The sequence below is a fragment of the Coenobita brevimanus genome, chromosome 8, assembly GCF_032717465.1.
Source record: "Coenobita brevimanus isolate Jiangsu-jjx chromosome 8, ASM3271746v2, whole genome shotgun sequence".
NCBI classification, from domain to species: Eukaryota; Metazoa; Arthropoda; class Malacostraca; order Decapoda; family Coenobitidae; genus Coenobita; species Coenobita brevimanus.
The window spans coordinates 298,516-323,207 of record NC_136961.1 but is presented as its reverse complement, the minus strand read 5'-3'; positions in this window follow the sequence as shown (position 1 = coordinate 323,207).

Below are 24,692 nucleotides of genomic sequence, written 5' to 3'. Positions count from 1 at the left end.
TGTGACTGTTACTTATTAATTATGTCTACTATTACTACACTTGATGAGGCCAAAGATTTTTGGTCAAATGTGCAAACAGTGTGTGATGTAGAAAACAGAACAAAGAATGAACTTAAGCTTGTTGCTCAACAATTGGGAATTGCTGTTCGCTCTCATCATTCTAAAGATCAAATTGTTGACATGATTAATGAAAGCTTGTTTAATGTAACTCCTCCAAATGAGCAAATGCAGATTGAATTAGCTAAGTTACAGCTAGCCCTGCAGGAGGCTAAGGCTAAGGAGGCGGAGGCTCGTGTTAATGAGGCAAATGCTCGTATTCAAGAGGCACAGGTACAGGCTCAGGCACAAATTGAACTTGCCAGGATTCAGGCAGACCATGAGTATCGCATGAAACAAGGTGGAACTGGATCATCTAGCTCTGATGATTTTGATGTGGCTAAAAATGTTAAACTTGTCCCTCGCTAAGGAGGCGGAGGCTCGTGTTAATGAGGCAAATGCTCGTATTCAAGAGGCACAGGTACAGGCTCAGGCACAAACTGAACTTGCCAGGATTCAGGCAGACCATGAGTATCGCATGAAACAAGGTGGAACTGGATCATCTAGCTCTGATGATTTTGATGTGGCTAAAAATGTTAAACTTGTCCCTCCTTTTAATGAATCTGATTTAACAAAGTATTTTCAGTTGTTTGAGAGGGTAGCTACAGGTTTTAGTTGGCCCAAGGAGTATTGGCCAGTACTCCTTCAAACTGTTCTCACTGGTAAAGCTCAAGTCACTTATGCATCTTTGCCTCAGGATCAATCTGATAATTATGATGTAGTTAAGAGCTTGATTCTTAAGGCCTATGAGCTTGTTCCTGAAGCCTATAGAGTAAAATTTAGGACAACTTACAAGCAAGATAAGCAATCCTATGTTGAGTATGCAAAAATCAAAGAAGATCTGTTAGAGCAGTGGTTAAATTCTAAGAATGTGGATTCTGATTTTGGTAAATTTAAGCAGATGATTTTGCTGGAGGATTTCAAAAGGTGTATTTATAAAGATGTAAGCCTATATCTTCATGAGAAAAGAATAGATAATTTGTCTGATGCTGCAGTTTTAGCTGATGAATATGTTCTCACTCACAAGAGATATTCTAAAGAAAAAGGGAAAGCTGAGAGTAAGTACGTTGCCTCTACTCAGAGTACAGGTAACAGGAAAGAGAATAAAGATGATGTTTCTCAGGAAGTAAATAACAGCTCCAACTCTAGATTTCAGAAAAGTAAATGTACTTATTGTAGTAAGCTTGGTCATACTACGGAGAAATGTTTCAGGAGACAGCGTGATGTGAACAAAAAGGAGTCTTTAAATATTCAGTCAATTGGTCTAGTGTCCACTCTTGAGAGTTCCCAGAATTCTTTAACTGAGTTAACTGAACCTGCTTTGAGGGGTAACTTAAATTCTCATGATGGAGCTCCTCTTTTGAGCAGTAACGTGGGTGACACTCTCAAGAGTTCATGTGCTAATTTCCTGTCTGATGGTTTTGTCAGTCCTCTGGACAGTAATGACAGGAAATCAGTTAAAATATATCGTGACACAGGTGCTTGCCAATCCCTTATGCTGACCAGTGTTCTAGGCTCTAATGTTAATTCCTCTGATCAAACTGTAATCTTACACAAGGTGTAGGGAATAATTACTTCTCTGTCCCTCTGTGCAGAGTGAATTTAGAGTCTGGTTTTGTTAATGGTTCCGTTATGGTTGGGTTGGTTGAGACACTCCCAATGTCAGGTGTAACTTTCTTACTTGGAAATGATATTGGTGGAAGTCAAGTGTGTCCAGCTCCTCAGTTGTCTAGTGAGCCAGTGGCTGCGGCCCAGGATTGTGGTGTCCCTGATGTGTTCCCTGCATGTGCTGTCACTAGGGCTAAGTCTAAAGTTACTGGTGATTTAGAGGATAATGATGATGATGATGTTATCCTAGCTGACACTTTTCTTGCTAATTTGGACCACTCACCAGATGAGGCAGTACCCCATAGTGTTGATAATTTGTCTCGTCAAGAGTTGGTTGAGTTGCAGGTTGCTGACCCTGAGCTGAAAGGTCTAGCTAACTCTGCTTACAGTGAAGAAGAGTCAGCCGGTGCTTCTACTTGTTATTATATAAAGTCAGCAGTACTTATGAGGAAGTGGAGACCCCCAACAGCATCAGCCGACTGTGAGTGGGAAGTTGTACATCAAGTTGTCATCCCTCGTGTTTGTAGGCAGGATATCATTAGAGTGGCTCATGATTCCAGTTTGGCAGGACACTTTGGAGTGAGGAAGACTGTGGCACGCATTTTGAAACACTTCTACTGGCCAGGTATCTTCAGGGATGTTTTCTGGTATTGTAAGTCTTGTCACACCTGTCAAGTTGTGGGGAAGTGTAATCAGACCGAAAAGGTTGCACCTCTATTTCCCATTCCTCCTTTTGAGGCGCCATTCACCCGTGTGTTGGTGGATATTGTGGGCCCTCTTCCTAAGACTTCTTCAGGATTTTCTTATGTGTTGACCATGATTGATATGGCTACTCGTTATCCTGAAGCCATTCCACTTAGAAACATCTCAGCAAAGAACGTGGTTAAGGAAATGCTAGGGTTCTTCACAAAGTTTGGTCTGCCCAAGGAGGTACAGTCAGACCGGGGAAGTAATTTCATGTCAAACGTTTTCAAGCAGTCTCTGAAAGAGTTGGGCATCACCCAGATCACGTCTTCAGCTTACCATCCCCAGACCCAAGGAGCGTTGGAGAGATATCATCAAACACTCAAATCGATGCTCAAGAAATACTGTTTGGAACATCAGAAAGACTGGGATAAAGGTCTTCCATTCGTTGTGTTTGCCACAAGAGAATCTCCAAATGAATCACTGGGTTTCTCACCTTTTGAACTACTGTTTGGCCATGAAGTAAGAGGACCCCTTAAGTTACTCAAGGAATGCTGGCTGTCGGAGGAAGATGACGTCAACCTGCTGGAGTATGTGATGAAGTTCAAAGAACGGCTGTCCACTGCTTTACAGCTGGCGAGAGAGAATTTAGGAGCTGCTCAGGAGAAGATGAAGACTTGGTATGATATGAAGTCCAGGTTACGCCACTTTCAGCCAGGAGATCAGGTTTTGATTCTGCTACCAGTTCATGGGCAACCTCTTCAAGCCAAGTTTAGTGGCCCTTATTTCGTGGAGAAGAAACTCAGTGATGTCAACTATGTCATCGCCACACCAGATCGTAGAAAGAACAAGCAACTATGTCACATCAACATGCTAAAGTTATATCACAGGCGGGACGAAAATAATCCAGTCTGCACTGTAGCTGTTCCACCCGAGTCTACAAGTGAAGTTCTCCCATGCAGTATGAGCCTGAGTGATAGTTTGGGGAAGAATCCTGATATCATGAATGATCTCCAGACTAAGCTTTCTCATCTACCTCCCAAGGAAAGGCAGGAGTTTTCGGCATTACTGCAGGAGTACCCGCAAGTGTTCCGTGCTACTCCAGGAAGAACCACTGTGTTGATGCATGATGTCGATGTTGGAGACGCAAAGCCAATTAAATTGCCTCCTTACCATGTGAACCCAGTGAAAGTTCCTCTCATCCAGAAGGAGCTTGGCTACCTGTTGGACCACAAGATGATTGAGCCCTGTCAGAGCGAGTGGAGTTCTCCTGTCACTCTGGTCCCTAAGCCAGGTGGGTCACAGCGGCTTTGCATCGACTACAGACGTGTTAATCAGATAACCAAAACAGACACTTACCCTCTCCCTCGTGTGGAAGATTGCATAGACAAGATCGGAAAGGCTAGGTACATAAGTAAGTTTGATTTGTTAAAGGGATACTGGCAAGTACCTATGACTGAACGTGCTAGGGAGATCTCATGTTTTGTAACATTAGGAAAGGCTTTTGCATGTTCTGTAATGCCATATACAGATTGTTTTAGAGTAATAAGAAATTTCCTTTGTAAATTTCTTTTTTCTTTGTGGGGAGGTGTTACATAGCCTATGATTTCATCATCCTTTGTGTAATTTTAACGCACAGTATGCTGCATGCTTGATCACGAGCGTGTTCTGCCTCAGTCCCCCCCTTCTACCGTTATAGTAGAGTAAGTCGTTCTCTTCGTTATTCAGAGCGGGATTTTCAGCTCTTTGTCCCCATGGCTTCATTTGCGCGTCCTTCTTACAAGTTGTATCAAGCTCTGCTGGCCCCTATATAATGAGCTCAGTCTCTGCATCATTGCCACTTAGATCTGCTCCTCATTTTGTTCACATCTCTGTCCTCCCTTGTACAGATATTATTATTGTGAGTGCTCAAGAAATCTCCAAACATCTAGCAGCTGTGTGTAATTTGAGTATACCTGTTGTATTTTGTCTTGTACTATGTAGCATAAGGTTAATTCTTAGGCCTAGTGAGGTTTTTGATTGATGTTGGGTTTTATGTCAGTCATTTTTGATAATAGTTTGTATCTGTAATAATTTATCTGGCATTCACTGAGTATTATCTGGTATCTCATTTTATCAGGGCTGACTTAGATAAATTTACTCTTGCTAATTTCGTGTTAATAGAGGCTATTGCAGTTAACCATATATTTAACCTGTTTATTTGCCATTACATTATCCTTATGAGTTCTGAATGTTTTGTTGTTAGTTTGAGCATTAAACTTTAACTTGTAATTTTACCTAACTCTTTTGTTTGAACCTGGAACTTTACGGGACAGTAGTGATTTTTAGTATTCTCACTTAAAGTGTACATTATCTTTCTCTGTTCCGTAACAATATATATATATATATATATATATATATATATACTGGTATATGAAGAATGGGTGCTACATTACATCAAGGCAATATATATATATATATATATATATATATATATATATATATATATATATATATATATATATATACTGGTATATGAAGAATGGGTGCTACATTACATCAAGGCAAAAGTGTATAGGCTACACATTTTGTGCAATGTGTCAGCAGTAAATGCATGCAGCCACAAAGGCAAAACAGCTTCATTTCTTTGGCAAGTCACTCCTGGCCTGGGAATAGGGTAGAAATGTTAGGCCTGGCTGGCCCGGGAAAGTGTTATGGTAATTGAGAAAAATTACAGTTTATGGATTAACTGACAAGTATACCAGACCTTGAGATGATTTTGCTGGAGGATTTCAAAAGGTGTATTTATAAAGATGTAAGCCTATATCTTGATGAGAAAAGAATAGATAATTTGTCTGATGCTGCAGTTTTAGCTGATGAATATGTTCTCACTCACAAGAGATATTCTAAAGAAAAAGGGAAAGCTGAGAGTAAGTACGTTGCCTCTACTCAGAGTACAGGTAACAGGAAAGAGAATAAAGATGATGTTTCTCAGGAAGTAAATAACAGCTCCAACTCTAGATTTCAGAAAAGTAAATGTACTTATTGTAGTAAGCTTGGTCATACTACGGAGAAATGTTTCAGAAGACAGCGTGATGTGAACAAAAAGGAGTCTTTAAATATTCAGTCAATTGGTCTAGTGTCCACTCTTGAGAGTTCCCAGAATTCTTTAACTGAGTTAACTGAACCTGCTTTGAGGGGTAACTTAAATTCTCATGATGGAGCTCCTCTTTTGAGCAGTAACGTGGGTGACACTCTCAAGAGTTCATGTGCTAATTTCCTGTCTGATGGTTTTGTCAGTCCTCTGGACAGTAATGACAGGAAATCAGTTAAAATATATCGTGACACAGGTGCTTGCCAATCCCTTATGCTGACCAGTGTTCTAGGCTCTAATGTTAATTCCTCTGATCAAACTGTAATCTTACACAAGGTGTAGGGAATAATTACTTCTCTGTCCCTCTGTGCAGAGTGAATTTAGAGTCTGGTTTTGTTAATGGTTCCGTTATGGTTGGGTTGGTTGAGACACTCCCAATGTCAGGTGTAACTTTCTTACTTGGAAATGATATTGGTGGAAGTCAAGTGTGTCCAGCTCCTCAGTTGTCTAGTGAGCCAGTGGCTGCGGCCCAGGATTGTGGTGTCCCTGATGTGTTCCCTGCATGTGCTGTCACTAGGGCTAAGTCTAAAGTTACTGGTGATTTAGAGGATAATGATGATGATGATGTTATCCTAGCTGACACTTTTCTTGCTAATTTGGACCACTCACCAGATGAGGCAGTACCCCGTAGTGTTGATAATTTGTCTCTTCAAGAGTTGGTTGAGTTGCAGGTTGCTGACCCTGAGCTGAAAGGTCTAGCTAACTCTGCTTACAGTGAAGAAGAGTCAGCCGGTGCTTCTACTTGTTATTATATAAAGTCAGCAGTACTTATGAGGGAAGTGGAGACCCCAACAGCATCAGCCGACTGTGAGTGGGAAGTTGTACATCAAGTTGTCATCCCTCGTGTTTGTAGGCAGGATATCATTAGAGTGGCTCATGATTCCAGTTTGGCAGGACACCTTTGGAGTGAGGAAGACTGTGGCACGCATTTTGAAACACTTCTACTGGCCAGGTATCTTCAGGGATGTTTTCTGGTATTGTAAGTCTTGTCACACCTGTCAAGTTGTGGGGAAGTGTAATCAGACCGAAAAGGTTGCACCTCTATTTCCCATTCCTCCTTTTTGAGGCGCCATTCACCCGTGTGTTGGTGGATATTGTGGGCCCTCTTCCTAAGACTTCTTCAGGATTTTCTTATGTGTTGACCATGATTGATATGGCTACTCGTTATCCTGAAGCCATTCCACTTAGAAACATCTCAGCAAAGAACGTGGTTAAGGAAATGCTAGGGTTCTTCACAAAGTTTGGTCTGCCCAAGGAGGTACAGTCAGACCGGGGAAGTAATTTCATGTCAAACGTTTTCAAGCAGTCTCTGAAAGAGTTGGGCATCACCCAGATCACGTCTTCAGCTTACCATCCCCAGACCCAAGGAGCGTTGGAGAGATATCATCAAACACTCAAATCGATGCTCAAGAAATACTGTTTGGAACACCAGAAAGACTGGGATAAAGGTCTTCCATTCGTTGTGTTTGCCACAAGAGAATCTCCAAATGAATCACTGGGTTTCTCACCTTTTGAACTACTGTTTGGCCATGAAGTAAGAGGACCCCCTTAAGTTACTCAAGGAATGCTGGCTGTCGGAGGAAGATGACGTCAACCTGCTGGAGTATGTGATGAAGTTCAAAGAACGGCTGTCCACTGCTTTACAGCTGGCGAGAGAGAATTTAGGAGCTGCTCAGGAGAAGATGAAGACTTGGTATGATATGAAGTCCAGGTTACGCCACTTTCAGCCAGGAGATCAGGTTTTGATTCTGCTACCAGTTCATGGGCAACCTCTTCAAGCCAAGTTTAGTGGCCCTTATTTCGTGGAGAAGAAACTCAGTGATGTCAACTATGTCATCGCCACACCAGATCGTAGAAAAGAACAAGCAACTATGTCACATCAACATGCTAAAGTTATATCACAGGCAGGACGAAAATAATCCAGTCTGCACTGTAGCTGTTCCACCCGAGTCTACAAGTGAAGTTCTCCCATGCAGTATGAGCCTGAGTGATAGTTTGGGGAAGAATCCTGATATCATGAATGATCTCCAGACTAAGCTTTCTCATCTACCTCCCAAGGAAAGGCAGGAGTTTTCGGCATTACTGCAGGAGTACCCGCAAGTGTTCCGTGCTACTCCAGGAAGAACCACTGTGTTGATGCATGATGTCGATGTTGGAGACGCAAAGCCAATTAAATTGCCTCCTTACCATGTGAACCCAGTGAAAGTTCCTCTCATCCAGAAGGAGCTTGGCTACCTGTTGGACCACAAGATGATTGAGCCCTGTCAGAGCGAGTGGAGTTCTCCTGTCACTCTGGTCCCTAAGCCAGGTGGGTCACAGCGGCTTTGCATCGACTACAGACGTGTTAATCAGATAACCAAAACAGACACTTACCCTCTCCCTCGTGTGGAAGATTGCATAGACAAGATCGGAAAGGCTAGGTACATAAGTAAGTTTGATTTGTTAAAGGGATACTGGCAAGTACCTATGACTGAACGTGCTAGGGAGATCTCATGTTTTGTAACATTAGGAAAGACCTTTGCATGTTCTGTAATGCCATATACAGATTGTTTTAGAGTAATAAGAAATTTCCTTGGTAAATTTCTTTTTCTTTGTGGGGAGGTGTTACATAGCCTATGATTTCATCATCCTTTGTGTAATTTTAACGCACAGTATGCTGCATGCTTGATCACGAGCGTGTTCTGCCTCAGTCCCCCCCTTCTACCGTTATAGTAGAGTAAGTCGTTCTCTTCGTTATTCAGAGCGGGATTTTCAGCTCTTTGTCCCCATGGCTTCATTTGCGCGTCCTTCTTACAAGTTGTATCAAGCTCTGCTGGCCCCTATATAATGAGCTCAGTCTCTACATCATTGCCACTTAGATCTGCTCCTCATTTTGTTCACATCTCTGTCCTCCCTTGTACAGATATTATTATTGTGAGTGCTCAAGAAATCTCCAAACATCTAGCAGCTGTGTGTAATTTGAGTATACCTGTTGTATTTTGTCTTGTACTATGTAGCATAAGGTTAATTCTTAGGCCTAGTGAGGTTTTTGATTGATGTTGGGTTTTATGTCAGTCATTTTTGATAATAGTTTGTATCTGTAATAATTTATCTGGCATTCACTGAGTATTATCTGGTATCTCATTTTATCAGGGCTGACTTAGATAAATTTACTCTTGCTAATTTCGTGTTAATAGAGGCTATTGCAGTTAACCATATATTTAACCTGTTTATTTGCCATTACATTATCCTTATGAGTTCTGAATGTTTTGTTGTTAGTTTGAGCATTAAACTTTAACTTGTAATTTTACCTAACTCTTTTGTTTGAACCTGGAACTTTACGGGACAGTAGTGATTTTTAGTATTCTCACTTAAAGTGTACATTATCTTTCTCTGTTCCGTAACAATATATATATATATATATATATATATATATACTGGTATATGAAGAATGGGTGCTACATTACATCAAGGCAATATATATATATATATATATATAGATATATATATATATATACTGGTATATGAAGAATGGGTGCTACATTACATCAAGGCAAAAGTGTATAGGCTACACATTTTGTGCAATGTGTCAGCAGTAAATGCATGCAGCCACAAAGGCAAAACAGCTTCATTTCTTTGGCAAGTCACTCCTGGCCTGGGAATAGGGTAGAAATGTTAGGCCTGGCTGGCCCGGGAAAGTGTTATGGTAATTGAGAAAAATTACAGTTTATGGATTAACTGACAAGTATACCAGACCTTGAGGAAGTTAGGTACACTACACCCTTTACTATGACTTGGTACCGTAAACTGGAGTGAATTCGGACGATTTTTTCATTTTTTTGTGCCATGTAATCTAGTTTTTAATTCAGTCCAAGATCTTAAGTACTGTACGTTGAGCTGGTCCACTAGGGTATCAAATCATAGCAGAACAAAATTTAAAATGTTTCATATATAATTATAGCAAATATAGTAATGGGTGTCCGAATTTGTACTCAAACTTTGGTGAATTCGGACACACTGTATAAATTCGTACATAAATAGAAAATGAATGCATATGACTACCCTGGGTTCCCAGTTTAGTCTTGGCCGTATGTGGAGCCATTTCGGACGCTCTGGGGCTTTTAAAAAAATGTTCTTCACAGTACAAAAATAATGCCACTCCCTGACAAAATAAGCTAATGACTACAATGAGATATGAACACAACAGCAATTTTATTTCTTTCCATGGTTTAAATAAAACATATTAGAACACATGTAGATAAGATAAATCTAGCTACAAACCTTAGTACTGTATATGGAACAATATCTCTTGACTAATAATTTCGTTTTTGGAAGACTGATGGATTATAAGTTACAGGTGATATTTAACATGATTATTTGGATTTACCAGTTTTTTGCTTGCCTTTTTCACTACGATAAGGACCTTGATCACCACCAGTTCTTTTCTTAAATGTTCGAGTCATTGGGTGACCTTGTTTAAACAGGTAGTACCATAAAAGCTCAAGAGTATACCTGTAAATGATACATATGAACCCAATTACACACAGTATCCACATCTGGCAAATTATAAGCAATTGTACATTGTAAAAAGTGTTACTTTTTCGTTCATACTCCCCCTGTCCGAATTCACCCCATGTCCGAACTGACTCCAATTTGCATTAAAATTTTACAAATTTCATTAAATGCCCAGTTAAGAGATTAATTGAGAAGATAACGCCAATTACTTACTTTGCACTTTCACACTACGCATGAAAGTACATCCGGGCACCGAAGATTTTCCTGCACCTATTCATTAACATTTCTGCCAAAGAAAGTTTGCCAATGTTACAAATTTTATTCTTTTTACATATGGTTGCTTTTTAGTATATATTTGGTATGTGTCACGTGATATATTAAGTATCTTTATACACGAAAGTACAGTAAAGAATTACAAACAATTGGGAGCAAACAGATTTCTAATATGTTTTTTCATTAATTATTAATTAATTTAAACAACTTTTAATTGCAATAATATCCGAATTCGCCCCGAGTCCGAATTCACCCCAGTTTACGGTACACAACTACCATCACTCTGGCCAAAACTACCATCAATCTGGCCAAAACTACCATCCCTCTGGCCAAAACTACCATCCCTCTGGCCAAAACTACCATCCCTCTGGCCAAAACTACCATCTCTCTGGCCAACTCTACCTTCTCTCTGGCCAAAACTACCATCTCTCTGGCCAAAACTACCATCTCTCTGGCCAAAACTACCATCTCTCTGGCCAAAACTACCATCACTCTGGCCAAAACTACCATCCCTCTGGCCAAAACTACCATCCCTCTGGCCAAAACTACCATCTCTCTGGCCAAAACTACCATCCCTCTGGCCAAAACTACCATCACTCTGGCCAACTCTACCATCTCTCTGGCCAAAACTACCATCACTCTGGCCAAAACTACCATCTCTCTGGCCAAAACTACCATCACTCTGGCCAAAATTACAATCTCTCTGGCCAAAACTACCATCACTCTGGCCAAAACTACCATCTCTCTGGCCAAAACTACCATCCCTCTGGCCAAAATTACCATCTTTGGCCAAAACTACCATCTCTCTGGCCAAAACTACCATCCCTCTGGCCAAAATTACCATCTTTGGCCAAAACTACCATCACTCTGGCCAAAATTACCATCTTTGGCCAAAATTACCATCTCTCCAATTAAAATTCTGATTTGTAATAAACAGAGTAATGCAAGGATACAATGCTAATCACAAAGAAGTGCTACGGAAAGGATGTAGAGCACTAGTACAGTATTGCCTTTTTCTGTCACTGAGCTAAGGGAAATAAACTGCAAAGGAATTAAAATCTTTGCCAAGTTCAGATGAAAGAACTATACCTGATGTCTCTGCTGACTTCCTGCTGACTCCTTGCTGATTTCCTTTGACTTCTTGGCAATATCCTGTTGACTCCTTGCTGATTTCCTACTTACTCCTTGCTGACTCTCTGCTGCATTGTGATGGTAGGAAGGTTGGGGTAATAGCAGGCAGGTCAGTTCAGCACCATCTGTACAGGTAAAAATAAAGCCATTGGTGTCTATCTATCTATTGTCCGACCCTTAATCCTGTAAGGGGTGGCCACAAACAGATCGCCTCCATGTCGCCTTGTCCCCTGCAATTCACTGCCCTCCTCCTAGAGAAATTACCATCTCTTTTAATAATAATAATAATAATAATAATAATAATAATAATAATAACAATAATAATAAAAATCACTTATCTCTTGAGTGATTCAGATGCTTTATGAATGCATAAATGTGCTTTTTAGTATGAAGGTTGTCTGTCCATAAACACACAAAATATACTGTACGATCTCTTAATAATAATAATAATAATAATAATAAAAATCACTAATTTCTTGACTGATTCAGATGCTTTACAAATGCATAAATGTGCTTTTTAGTATGGAGGCTGTCTGTCCATAAACACACAAAATATACTGTACGATCTCTTAATAATAATAATAAGAATAATAATAATAATCACTAATCTCTTGACTGATTCAGATGCTTCACAAATGCATAAATGTGCTTTTATAATGGAGGCTGTCTGTCCCTAAACACACAAAATATGCATTAAATGACAGGCACCACCAGAGATGCCTGTGTCCCACCCTTACCAATGTTGTGATGACGTCACAGTTATGCATTATCCAAACCCAGTCACCCTCACAAGACTGGATACAGGCGGGTGCTGTTATATAACTGGTGTGTTAATGGACGACTGCTTTGATAATGGATATGATACTCATATAATGGATGGGGGGGGGGGATATGTACTGTGTAATGGCGTATGTGTACGAGACGGAGCAGTGTGACGTGGGAGCAGGGCAGTGTAATGGCGGGGGACCGGGTGACATGGAGGTGATTTGTTTGTGGCCACCCCTTACGGGATTAAGGTGCCCGGCAATAGACAGACATAAAACTTACGGGAAATATCAGGTTAGGTTAACTGATCCCGCCAGCATCACCGAACCTGGGTCTACGTTGCCCATTCTCCTATCACCAATTTCTTGTATTGCAGACAAACATGTAACAAAACCCACATGTACAGTACTCTATTGTACGGCATTTAAAACTACTTTATCATTCCAAATTGTGAAGTCTGGTATGACTGGATACTCTTACTGTATGGCATCTGAAACATTATGATACTCTTGTTTTTTTATCACTTTTCTTGTTTCCAAAATTATGAAGTCTTATATGATTTGATCCTCCTACATTATGGCATTTGAAACAACATTATGATACTCTTATTTTTAATCACTCTTCTTGATTCCAAAATTGTAAAGTCTTGTACGACTGGATTTATGGCATTTGAAACACTAACAATAACTACTATTTATTTTGAAGCACATTTCTTGGCCTTTCACCATGGCCTTTACATTTTTTTTTTCTTTTTTTTTTTTTACAATAGCATCAGTTTGGCAGCTTTGAAATGTGAGAATCAGAGTTTGCCAAGGCTGCTGTTACAAATCATGAAGTTTTCAAAAATTCTCTGCAGCCAACTGCATTTCAGCAATGGAATAAATCTGAGTGGGTCAGGTTAGCTGAACTGAGGTTAGGTCAGGTTGGATTAGAACTGAGATGAGGTTAGGTTTGGTCAGTTTAGGTTAAAAGAAATCGGGTTAGGTTAGGTTAGTTTATGATAGGTTACGTTAGTCTGCGTTGACAGGTTAGATTAGGTTATAAATGAGGTTAAATTACATTATGATAAAGGAAGCTGGGTTAGGATAAATTAACACAGATGAGATTAATTTATATTTATGGTCAATTTAGGTTATAAGAAACTGGATTAGGTTAGATTAGTTTACGAGGTTCCGTTAGTCTGCATTAAGAGGTTAGATTAGGTTATAAATGAGATTAAATTACCATTACAATAAATGAGATTAAATTACATGATGATAAAGGAAGCTGGGTTAGGATAAATTAACACACATGAGATTAAGTATGTGACAAAATGGTGTTCCAAGACAGCCATGATAAGGTCAGGTAAAGGTGAAGTAGGTTAGGTTAGGATAGATTAGGTTAGATTAAATTCAGCTGGGTTAGGATCAATTACCATAAAAGAAATTAGATGATTGTCCAGCTGGTGTTACAAAATGCCGACCGGCTTTCGGTGTCAACTGGCAGAGTTGTGATTATAAACAAAGGCTGCTTTTTATATATGATTCTAATTCCATCTATTGCCAGATGCTTTAATCCCGTAAGGGGTGGCCACAAACAAATCACCTCCATGTCACCCTGTCCCCCACCATTTCACTGCCCTCCGCCAACTCACACCACCCTCCCTCGCATACCTCTCCATTCTATCCCTCCATCTCATCCTCAGCCTCCTCCTCCCTCTCCCTTCCTCCACCTCACTTACATACACTCTCCTCATTAGTCTCTCATTCTACATCCTCTCAACATGGCCAAACAATTCACTAATTATAAAAGAAATAACACACATCAAAGCTTTAAAATACACACAGAAAATACCATAAAAATAATCTACAAGGCGTTGTTAGGAAAAAAACAGGAAAAGATGGCTGATCATATTAAAGGCAATCAGGATTTACTATCTGACCTGTATGAGTGTCATAATTGCCGTAGCGGTGACCCAAAGCTGTCAAGCGATGACAAACCTCTCTCACCTCTTCCCCCTCAAGGTCGCCCACATCCTAAGTTACAGCTGTCATTATACACTCACCTGCAGCGTTTTGGTAGGCGGAGAAGATGCCAGGGCAGGCTGGGTGGCCAATACACACATAATATAGCGTCTTTCATCCTAAATATCAAAATAAACATTCAAAATACAATTCACATTTCAACACCGACACCAAACCAAAACACCAGAGGAATGGAAAATCTCGCCTTCGGGACAAACTCATAATTTTACTGATTTTTCAATATATATAACATTTACATACGACTTTTGACTTACCATAATTATCACTATATTCACATCACACGTGCTTGTTTCATAAATATAAAAAAAATAATGTTTTTCACACAACTATAGGTATTTATTGGTAGTTTTTTTTTTTTTTTGGGGGGGTAATATAGTTCTCACACTTATTTCCTGTCTAATTTTTCAAGAGTACATTTCTGTACATCAATATCTATCCGGAAATGTTAAAAACTAATCGAGATAAGAGAACTTAAATAAAACACAGAGGTTGAGAATAGAAGAGTAAACCAGATGAGTAAACCCGCGAGATTTAAAAGCCTCTCTCTCTCTCTCTCTCTCTCTCTCTCTCTCTCTCTCTCTCTCTCTCTCTCTCTCTCTCTCTCTGCCACTATATACATTGAATAGGCTATAGTTATGTACCGTAACTGTCTAATACTGTACAAGACAGTCATGAGCCATAATTCTCTCTCTCTCTCTCTCTCTCTCTCTCTCTCTCTCTCTCTCTCTCTCTCTCTCTCTCTCTCGCTGACCAATTACTCACCCCTTAGCAAGCAGCAGTCCATGAAAAATAAAACCTACAAATAATATGAAGGTAATGACGCTAGTGCACTACATCAGCATACAGCATGTACTCATCACTAATTTCCTTGTACAACATTGTTCCATAAAGGGAAAGTACACTTTTGGGACAAACCTTGTATTCTTGCACTTCACTATCATTTGTCTCGTACCTTCTATCTATCTATTGCCAGACGCCTCAATCCCGTAAGGGCTGGCCAAACAAGTCGCCTCCATGTCGCCCTGTCCCCAGCTGTCACCCCACTCTCTCATATAAGTCTCCAGTCCATTCCTCCATCTCATCCTTGGCCTCTCTCTCCCTCTCCCCCCCTCCACCTCACTCACATACACTCTCCTCGTTAGTCTCTCGCCAATAATAGATGGTTTTAATGTCAAATTCTGGTCCAGTCCCATTAGATGAAAACAAACTATTTCCTTTTTCCATATTATACCTTAGTTATGAAATTTCTTGTCCACTCCCATCAGGAGAAAACCACAGATAAATGACTAGTAACCAAGGAGACTCATTATCACAGTTTCGTCCAATAAAAACCCCTTCTTTGCATCTTATACCTACTTCAACTTCTTGCTCAGTTCCGTCGCATGAAAACAATATATACGCAAATAGTAACCAAGGAGACTAATTATAATCCAGCTGCATCAGACAAAAACAGTAGATATTTGAATAGTAACCAAGGAGACTCATGATCCAGGAGATAACATTATTTTTTTCATATTATTCTTCAGTAATTTAACTTCTTTCCCAGTTCTGTTGGGTAAAAACAATAGATATTTGACTAGTAACCAAGGAGACTCGTAATCATCCAGATCTATCAGATAATAACAGTAGATATTTGAATAGTAACCAAGGAGACTCGTAATCATCCAGTTCTATTAGATAATAACAGTAGATATTTGAATAGTAACCAAGGAGACTCGTAATCATCCAGTTCTATCAGATAATAACAGTAGATATTTGACTAGTAACCAAGGAGACTCGTAATCATCCAGATCTATCAGGTAATAACAGCAGATATTTGAATAGTAACCAAGGAGACTCGTAATCATCCAGATCTATCAGATAAAAACAAGATATTTGAATAGTAACCAAGGAGACTCATTATTCCATTCAGTGAAGACAACATGATCTTGTAGGCCTGGCAATGGAGCACAGTGGGAAGCCTGAACCCACTAAACCACCAATTATGTGAAAAACTAGTCACGAAGAAGTGCAGGGGAGTGTAACAGTGCCCTACCGCCCCTCAGAAGCCTGAGAATAAATTAACGGCCTAAACCCACTGGCCCACCTGATGTATGCAGAAAATACTAGTCACGAAGAAGTGCAGGGGAATATTAATTAAACCATTCTCAGTGGCTGACAGCCTAAATCCACTAAACCACCAGCCAGAGACGGAAAAATGCTAGTCATGAAGAAGTGCAAGGAGTATAGCAATCCCCAACCACCCCTACTGAGCCTAAACTGACAGCCTAAACCCACTAAACCACCAGCCATAGGTAAAATGCTAGTCATGAAGAAGTGCTGGGTGTAGCCAAAACTGAAATCCTAAACCCACTAGACCACCAGGCATAGGTGGAAAAATGCTAATCATGAAGAAGTGCAGGAGTGACAGTCTAAACCCACTAGACCACCAGGCATAGGTAGAACAATGCTAGTCATGAAGAAGTGCAGGAGTGACAGTCTAAACCCACTAGACCACCAGGCATAGGTAGAACAATGCTAGTCATGAAGAAGTGCAGGAGTGACAGTCTAAACCCACTAGACCACCAGGCATAGGTAGAACAATGCTAGTCATGAAGAAGTGCAGGAGTGACAGTCTAAACCCACTAGACCACCAGACATAGGTAGAACAATGCTAGTCATGAAGAAGTGCAGGGAGTATAAAATTGACAGCTTAAATCCACTAGACCACCGGCTATACCTTAAACCTAAATTAAAGTGATGAATTAAATATAGGGTTTTCAGTTCAAAGGCTAAGTTGTGGGGCAGGCATGAATCTCCTTGGTTACTAGTCAAATCTACCCTCCAATCTGACTACACCCGGCCATCAACTAAGCTGGAAGGGGTTACAGTTCTTTGTCTAGTAACCAAGGAGACGCATTCCTACCTCAACTGTTACAGCTCTAGATCCTTTCCATAGCACTTCTTCATGACTAGCAAATTCTGGTGTTCATCTGTTTGAAAAAAGAAAAAAAAAAAAAAAAATATGGCTTTACACCTCTTCCGTAGCACTTCTTGATGTGTTAGGTGACGACCATCATCCACTCACCTGATGTAGTGCTATCTACTTCCTTCACCTTTATCATTCTTTTTCTGAGTCTGCCTTCCCCTCTTCCTATTTCTCACCATCATCCACACACTTGATGTAGTGCTGCCTACTTCTTCCTTCACCTTTATCATTCTTTTTCTGTGTCTGTCCTCCTCTCTTCCTATTTCTCACCATCATCCACTCACTTGATGTAGTGTTGCCTACTTCTTCCTTCACCTGTATCATTCACTTTTTATGTCTGTCCTCCTCCCTTCCAATTTCTCACCATCATCCACTCACTTGATGTAGTGCTGCCTACTTCTTCCTTCACCTGTATCATTCACTTTTTATGTCTGTCCTCCTCCCTTCCAATTTCTCACCATCATCCACTCACTTGATGTAGTGCTGCCTACTTCTTCCTTCACCTTTATCATTCTTTTTCTGTGTTTGTCCTCCTTTCATCCTATCTTATACCATCATCCACTCACTTGATGTAGTGCTGCCTACTTCTTCCTTAGCCTTTATCATTCTTTTTCTGTGCCTGCCCTCCTCTCTTCCTATTTCTCCCATCTTTCCTGTCACTTCTTATTGCTTTTCTTTCCTTTACAGGTGGCTTTACACTGAGTGACAAGCCAAATGGTTTCCTGTAAGCCAAGAAACCATTTACAACGCTGGGTGGTAACCATATAACCAAACCATACGTGTTCCCTATGTGTCAACAAGTGTGTTGGTGGAGGGTTAGTGCCCCTCCCCGTAAAACAACTAACTCAAATGGCCGCCCCTGACCTGATTATGGGGTCTGGTTGTAGGTAGATAGATGGATAGATAGATAGGAAAATAAAGACAAAATTAAAGGGTTAGGATCGAATTATATTACATTTTCAAAAAAGTAAATAAATGGGTTGGGTAGAATTTTGTTCATTTTCAACATTAAAAAGACAAAAGTGGATTAGGTTAGAAACTGCTTGTTCATTATAAAAAAAAATGGATTGGGACTTTTTTGTCATTTTCAACAATAAAAATAAACAAAAATAAAATGAAATGGGTTAGGATTGATTTTTTTTTTTCACTTTCAACATTAAAAAAGAAAAAAATGGGTTAGGATAATTTTTTTTTTACCCCTGGGGGTAGGGGGGTTTTCAAGAATACTCCCCCAGTATCCCTGCTTGTCGTAAAAGGCGACTAAAAGGGTTGGCGGAGGGTTAGTGCCCCTCTCCGGAAAACAACTAACTAAAAAAACAAACAAGAAGCCTCGGACAAGGACTGACCAAACGTTGACGACCAAGGACCGGACAAAGGACATTGCAATTGGAACTTGGAATGTAAGGGGAGCGAATGATGAGGTGAAAGAGAGAGAGATTGTCCAGGTGCTTGAGGATGCGAAAGTGGATGTATGTGGAATAACTGAAACAAAATGGAGAGGAGAAAGTGTGAGAGAATGGGAGTATGGATGGGGTATATGTGCAGGAGTAGGTGAGAATGAGAGGGCAAAGGAAGGAGTATGTATAGTTGTGAGTAAAAGATGGAAGAGGAGCATAAGAATGTAGGCTATGGATCAGTTGGATCAAGGATTGTGTGGGTAAAGTTGAAAGTTGGAATACAAATGTGGGCGATTGTGTGTGTGTATGCACCAACGCAAGATCGTGCTAGAAGAGTGAGAGAAGAGTTCTGGACAAATGTAGAAGTGTGCATGGAAAAGTTTGGAAGGAATGAGAGAGTGTTTTTGATTGGTGATATGAATGGTAAAGTTGGGAATGTGAAGGTGGATGGAATAGTTGGTGAGTGGGGTGTGCCTGCTGAGATAGATGAGAATGGGAGTGCGTTAATGGACATTTGTGCTGGGAGGGGGTTGGTGATAGCCAATACCCTCTTCAGGCATAAAATGATCCACAGGTATACATGGCGAGTGATGAGAAGGGTGGGTGGTGAACTGAGTGAAAGGAAGGCAATGATTGATTATGTGTGTGTGGATGAAAGGATGCGAAGATGTATATTGGATGCAAGAGTTTATAGAGGTTGGGGGAGTGGACTTTCTGACCACTACTTGGTGGTGGCCAGAATTAAAGTTCAAGTAAGATGGAGGAATAGAAGAAGGGAAAGACGAGAGGAAAGAGTAGTTGCAAGGAGAGTGGAAAGGTTACAAGAGGATGAGAAAAAGGCAGAGTATAAGAGAGAAGTGGAGGAACGATTGGGCGAATATGAATTGGAGCAGATGGGGAACGTGGAAGGTGTGTGTAGAATATTTACAGAAGAAATATGTGCAGCATGTGATGTGGTGTGTGGAAGGAAGAGAAGACGGAGGGGGGTGCAAGGAACAGCGTGGTGGACTGAAGAGGTGAAACGGGCTGTGGCACAAAAGAAGAAAGCATACAATGAATGGATGAGGAATAGGGGCGTGGAAGAAGTTGAGAGGCGGAAGAGAGAGTTATATGTAGAAAGAAAGAGAGGTGAAAAGATTAGTAAGAGAGAGTAAGAAGAGAGTGGATGAGGAATTTGGAAGGAATTTGAGTGTAAAGTGGAGGGACTGTAAGAAAATGTTCTGGAAAGAGGTGAAAAGAGTAAGACAGGGTGGAAGTGAAGTTAGCAGGGGAGTGAAAGATAAAAATGGTAGATTACTAGTGGAGAAGGGAGAAAAAGTGAGCAGATGGAGAGAACACTTTAAGGAATTGTTGAACGTGGAGGATGGAAGTAATGCGAGTATAAGTAGCTGGGGAATGGCTGGGAGAAGGAGGGAGGTGAGAAGACAGGAAGAAATCAGTAGGATAGAAGTTGTGGAAGCAATGAAGAAAGTTAAATCAGGGAAAGCCCCAGGAATTGATGGAGTGTGTGGTGAAATGCTGAAGCATGGGGGAGAGATAGTAGTAGAATGGATGTGGAAGATGTGCAGATTGGCCTGGGAGGAAGGTAGAGTCCCGGAGGATTGGAAGTCAGGTATAATTATTCCCTTGTACAAAGAAAAAGGGGAAAAAGAAGTGTGTGGTAATCATAGGGGCATTTGTCTTCTTAGTATAATAGGAAAAGTGTATGGCAGGATACTTATTGACAGAGTTAGAGAAAGAACAGAGAAATTAGTTGGAGAAGAACAGGGAGGCTTTAGGAAGGGAAGAGGTTGTGTAGATCAGATATTCATTCTCAGATCTTTAGTGGAAAAGTTTCTAGAGAAGGGAAAGAAGTTGTATGCGGCTTTCGTGGATTTGGAGAAAGCATATGACAGGGTGGACAGACTAGGATTGTGGAAAGTGTTAAGAATATATGGAGTAGATGGGAAGTTGTTGAATGCTGTGAAGAGTATGTACGATGGTGCGAAGGCTGCAGTGCGTGTGGATGGTGAACTAAGTGAATTTTTCTCTTTGAAAGTTGGGTTGAAACAGGGATGTGTCATGTCTCCATGGTTGTTCAATCTGTACATGGATGGGGTAATAAAAGAGGTACAAGGTAGGGTAGTGGATGTTGGAGTGGCCCTGGTGAGAGAGGATAGTGTTTGGAAACTCCCTGTATTGTTGTTTGCAGATGATACTGTGTTGTTGAGTGAAGACGAAGGGGAGCTGCAAGGCTTGGTGGATGAGTTTGAGAGAGTGTGTAAGAAACGGAATCTAAAGGTGAATGTAGGGAAGAGTAAAGTGATGGTCTTTGAGAGAGGTGAAGTCAGTGAATGTACAGCGAGGTTGGATGGTGAGGAATTGGAAAATGTGAGTACGTTTAAGTACTTGGGTAGTGTGATGAGTAAGGATGGAGGTTTGGAGGGTGAAGTGCTTGAAAGGGTACAGCAGGGAAGAAAGGTTGCTGGTTCTTTGAAAGCAGTGATAAGAAACAGGGAAGTGAGCATGGAAGTGAAAAAGTTACTACATGATAGTATTGTGATATCAACTCTAACATACGGAAGTGAAGCTTGGACGTTGTTGGAAGGACACAAGTCAAGAGTGAGAGCCGTGGAAATGAGTTATTTAAGGGGAGCCTGTGGAGTCACATGGAGAGACAGGCTGACGAATGAGGATATAAAGGAGCGTTGTGGTGTTGATGTGGATGTGATAGAAAGCGTTATGAGGAACACACTGAGGTGGTTTAGCCATGTGGAGAGGATGGAGGGTGAAAGACTGACGAAGAGAGTGTATGTGAGTGAGGTGGAGGGGGAAAGAGGGAGGGGGAGGCCGAGGATGAGATGGAGAGATGGGGTGGAGAGGTATATGAGAGAGGGGGGTGTGAGTTGGGAGCAGGGGAGTGAAATGGCGGGGGACAGGGCGACTTGGAGGCGATTTGTTTGTGGCCACCCTAAACGGGATTGAGGCGTCTGGCAATAGATAGATAGATAGATAAAAATAAATGGGTGAGGACAGGATGAGGACTTTTTTTTTTTTTAGAATAAAAAAAATGAGAGAATTTTTTGGACTTTCAGCACAAAAAAGGGGGGAGGTTAAGATAGCAACTTTTTTGCATTTTCATCCTTAATATGTTGATTTTGAGATGGAGGGATGGGGTGGAGAGGTATATGAGAGAGGGGGGTGTGAGTTGGGAGCAGGGCAGTGGAATGGCGGGGGACAGGGCGACTTGGAGGCGATTTGTTTGTGGCCATCCCAAACGGGATTGAGGCATCTGGCAATAGATAGATAGATAGATAGATAGTCCCTCATTTGCCATATACCAGATGGTGATGTGATAGATGTGAGAGAATTTACTGTACTGTACTCTGAGATGGTCTGGCCGTGTGGACACAATGGAGAATGACAGACTGACTAGGAGAGTGGATGTGAGGAGGTGGAGGGAAGGATAAGTGGGAGACCAAGAATAAGGTGGAGGGATGGGATAGGGAGGATGGACAGTGAGAGACTGACTAGGAGTGTATGTGAGGAGGTGGAGGGAAGGATAAGTGGGAGACCAAGAATAAGGTGGAGGGATGGGATAGGGAGGATGGAGAGTGAGAGACTGACTAGGAGAGTGTATGTGAGGAGGTGGAAGGAAGGATAAGTGGGAGACCAAGAATAAGGTGGAGGGATGGGATAGGGAGGATGGAGAGTGAGAGACTGACTAGGAGAGTGGATGTGAGGAGGTGGAAGGAAGGATAAGTGGGAGACCAAGAATAAGGTGGAGGGATGGGATAGGGAGGATGGAGAGTGAGAGACTGACTAGGAGAGTGGATGTGAGTGAAGATGTGGAGGGGAAGAAAAAACAAAAAACAAGAATAAGATGGAGGGCTGGGCTGGGGAGGTATTGAGGAAGATCCTGGAGCTGGTGAAAGGGCTGGCTAATAGCAGAGCACAGGGTGACATGGAGGTGATTTGTTTGTGGCCACCCCTTGTGGGATTAAGGCAGGTAGCCATAGATAGACAAATAAATAGACAGACAGGTGTATTATGTAGTCTAATCGTTTTTAAAGGCTCCAACATGCTTGCATGTGTCGGCCTTGGTCACCTAATGGCGGCTCTCCATGCTGCACGATCCATTGCAGCCTCCCTGTTCAGTCCCTTAACCCTAAGGTCACACTTAATGACCTCGTCCCATGTCTTTCTCGGTCTACCCCTCATAACCCCACCCCCAATATTAACACTTCTCACCTTCCTCACCCAACTATCATCCCCCATCCTCTCCACATGTCCAAACCACCTCAATCTACCTCTCCTCATCACAACACCAATACACTCCAGTCCCATCCTACCTCTCAACTCTTCCATTGTAAACCCAGCCCCTCCAGGCCTTGGACGCAGGGACGCACTGCACATCCACCTAATCATTGTCATTTCTGTACGTCTGAGCCGGCGAATGTCTTCCTCCTTCACTGCCCAGGTCTCACTGCCATACAGCATTACACTCCTAACACACGCTGCATACAAAGACCCCTTAGCACGTAGGGAGAGCCCCCTCAATGTCAGGAGAGGCAAGAGCTCCCTGAACTTCTTCCAACCACTTCTCACCCTAGCCACAGAGCTAGCTCCAGCCCCACCTCCAGCACACAACATGTCTCCTAAATAACAAAACTCTTCCACACACTCAAGAGATTCACCAGCAAGTTCAATTCTTTCACGTCTGACGATCTCCACCTGCTCACCCCGGCACGCCGTACACATAAAATCAGCATTATCTCGCAGTCTACCTCTGATACCACTACATCTCTTATGCACCCATTTATCACACACACTGCACAAGATGGAATTACTTCCCACGCCCTTGTGGCAAACTGCACATGGCCACTCTCCCTCGTCTTTGACAGTACCGCCACCAACCCTAGATATCATCACTTTTGTTTTATCTGCATTTACCCTTAAACCCTTTTGCCCCATACCATCTCTCCACTTCCTAAACCTTTCCTCCGCCTCCCTTTCATTCTCTGCAATCAACACCAAATCATCAGCATACAACAACTCCCACGGGAGTCCGTTTCTAAAGTCACGTGAAAGGGCTTCAAGTACCATGATAAACAACATGGGACTCAAGACTGACCCCTGATGCACACCAACATTCACGGAAAACTCATCACTCAAATCTCCATTCACTCTCACCTGGGTGTGAGCACCCACATACATGGCCATAACCACCCTAACCAGCCACTCCTCCAAGCCAAGCTTTCTCATTGCCCACTTCACCACCTCTCTAGGGACTCTGTCAAAGGCCTTTTCCAAATCAACAAAAACAAAATAAAGATCCCTTCTCCTACCAATATATTTTTCCTGAAGCTGTCGAACAATGAATATGGCATCAGTGGTCCCCCTACCTGGCATAAACCCAAACTGCATCTCATCAATATTCACTCTTTCTCTAATCATACCTTCTAAAACTCTCTCCATTACCTTCATTATCTGATCTAAAAGCTTTATACCTCTATAATTCCCTCTTTCCAGGGCATCACCCTTCCCTTTATACACATTTACAATTACACTCTTCAGCCAATCATCTGGGACAACACACTCATAAATAATCCTATTTATCAGGTCAGTGACTAAACTCACCCCTATATCGCCTGAGGCCTTCAACATTTCAGCAGTCAACCCAGACACACCTGCTGCCTTCCCCACCCTCATCCTGCCTATTGCCTCACTCACAGTAGCAGTATCAATCAAAGGCCAAGGGCCAGACACTGGATCTGCTGGCTCCAAACCTTCCCTGTCCCAGTCAAACTCCTCATTCAACAACCGGTTATAATGCTCTCTCCATGCATCTTTAATATCCTCACTGTTCACCACTACCCTTCCTTCATCATTCTTCACACACTGCTCACCTATGATATCCCGATTATCCCTCTTCACCTGACCTGCCACCCTAAATATATTTTTCCTTTCCCCATGATTTAGGTTATCAAGTAATTGTCTCTGTGACTCAGACTTTGCCCTGTATACCTCTCTCCTAGCCCTACACTTGGCAGCCAAATATTCCTCTTTGCTACCACCCTTCTTCCATTCCCGGAAAAGCCTTCTTTTCTCCTTAATTGCAGCTTCTACACCCTCATCCC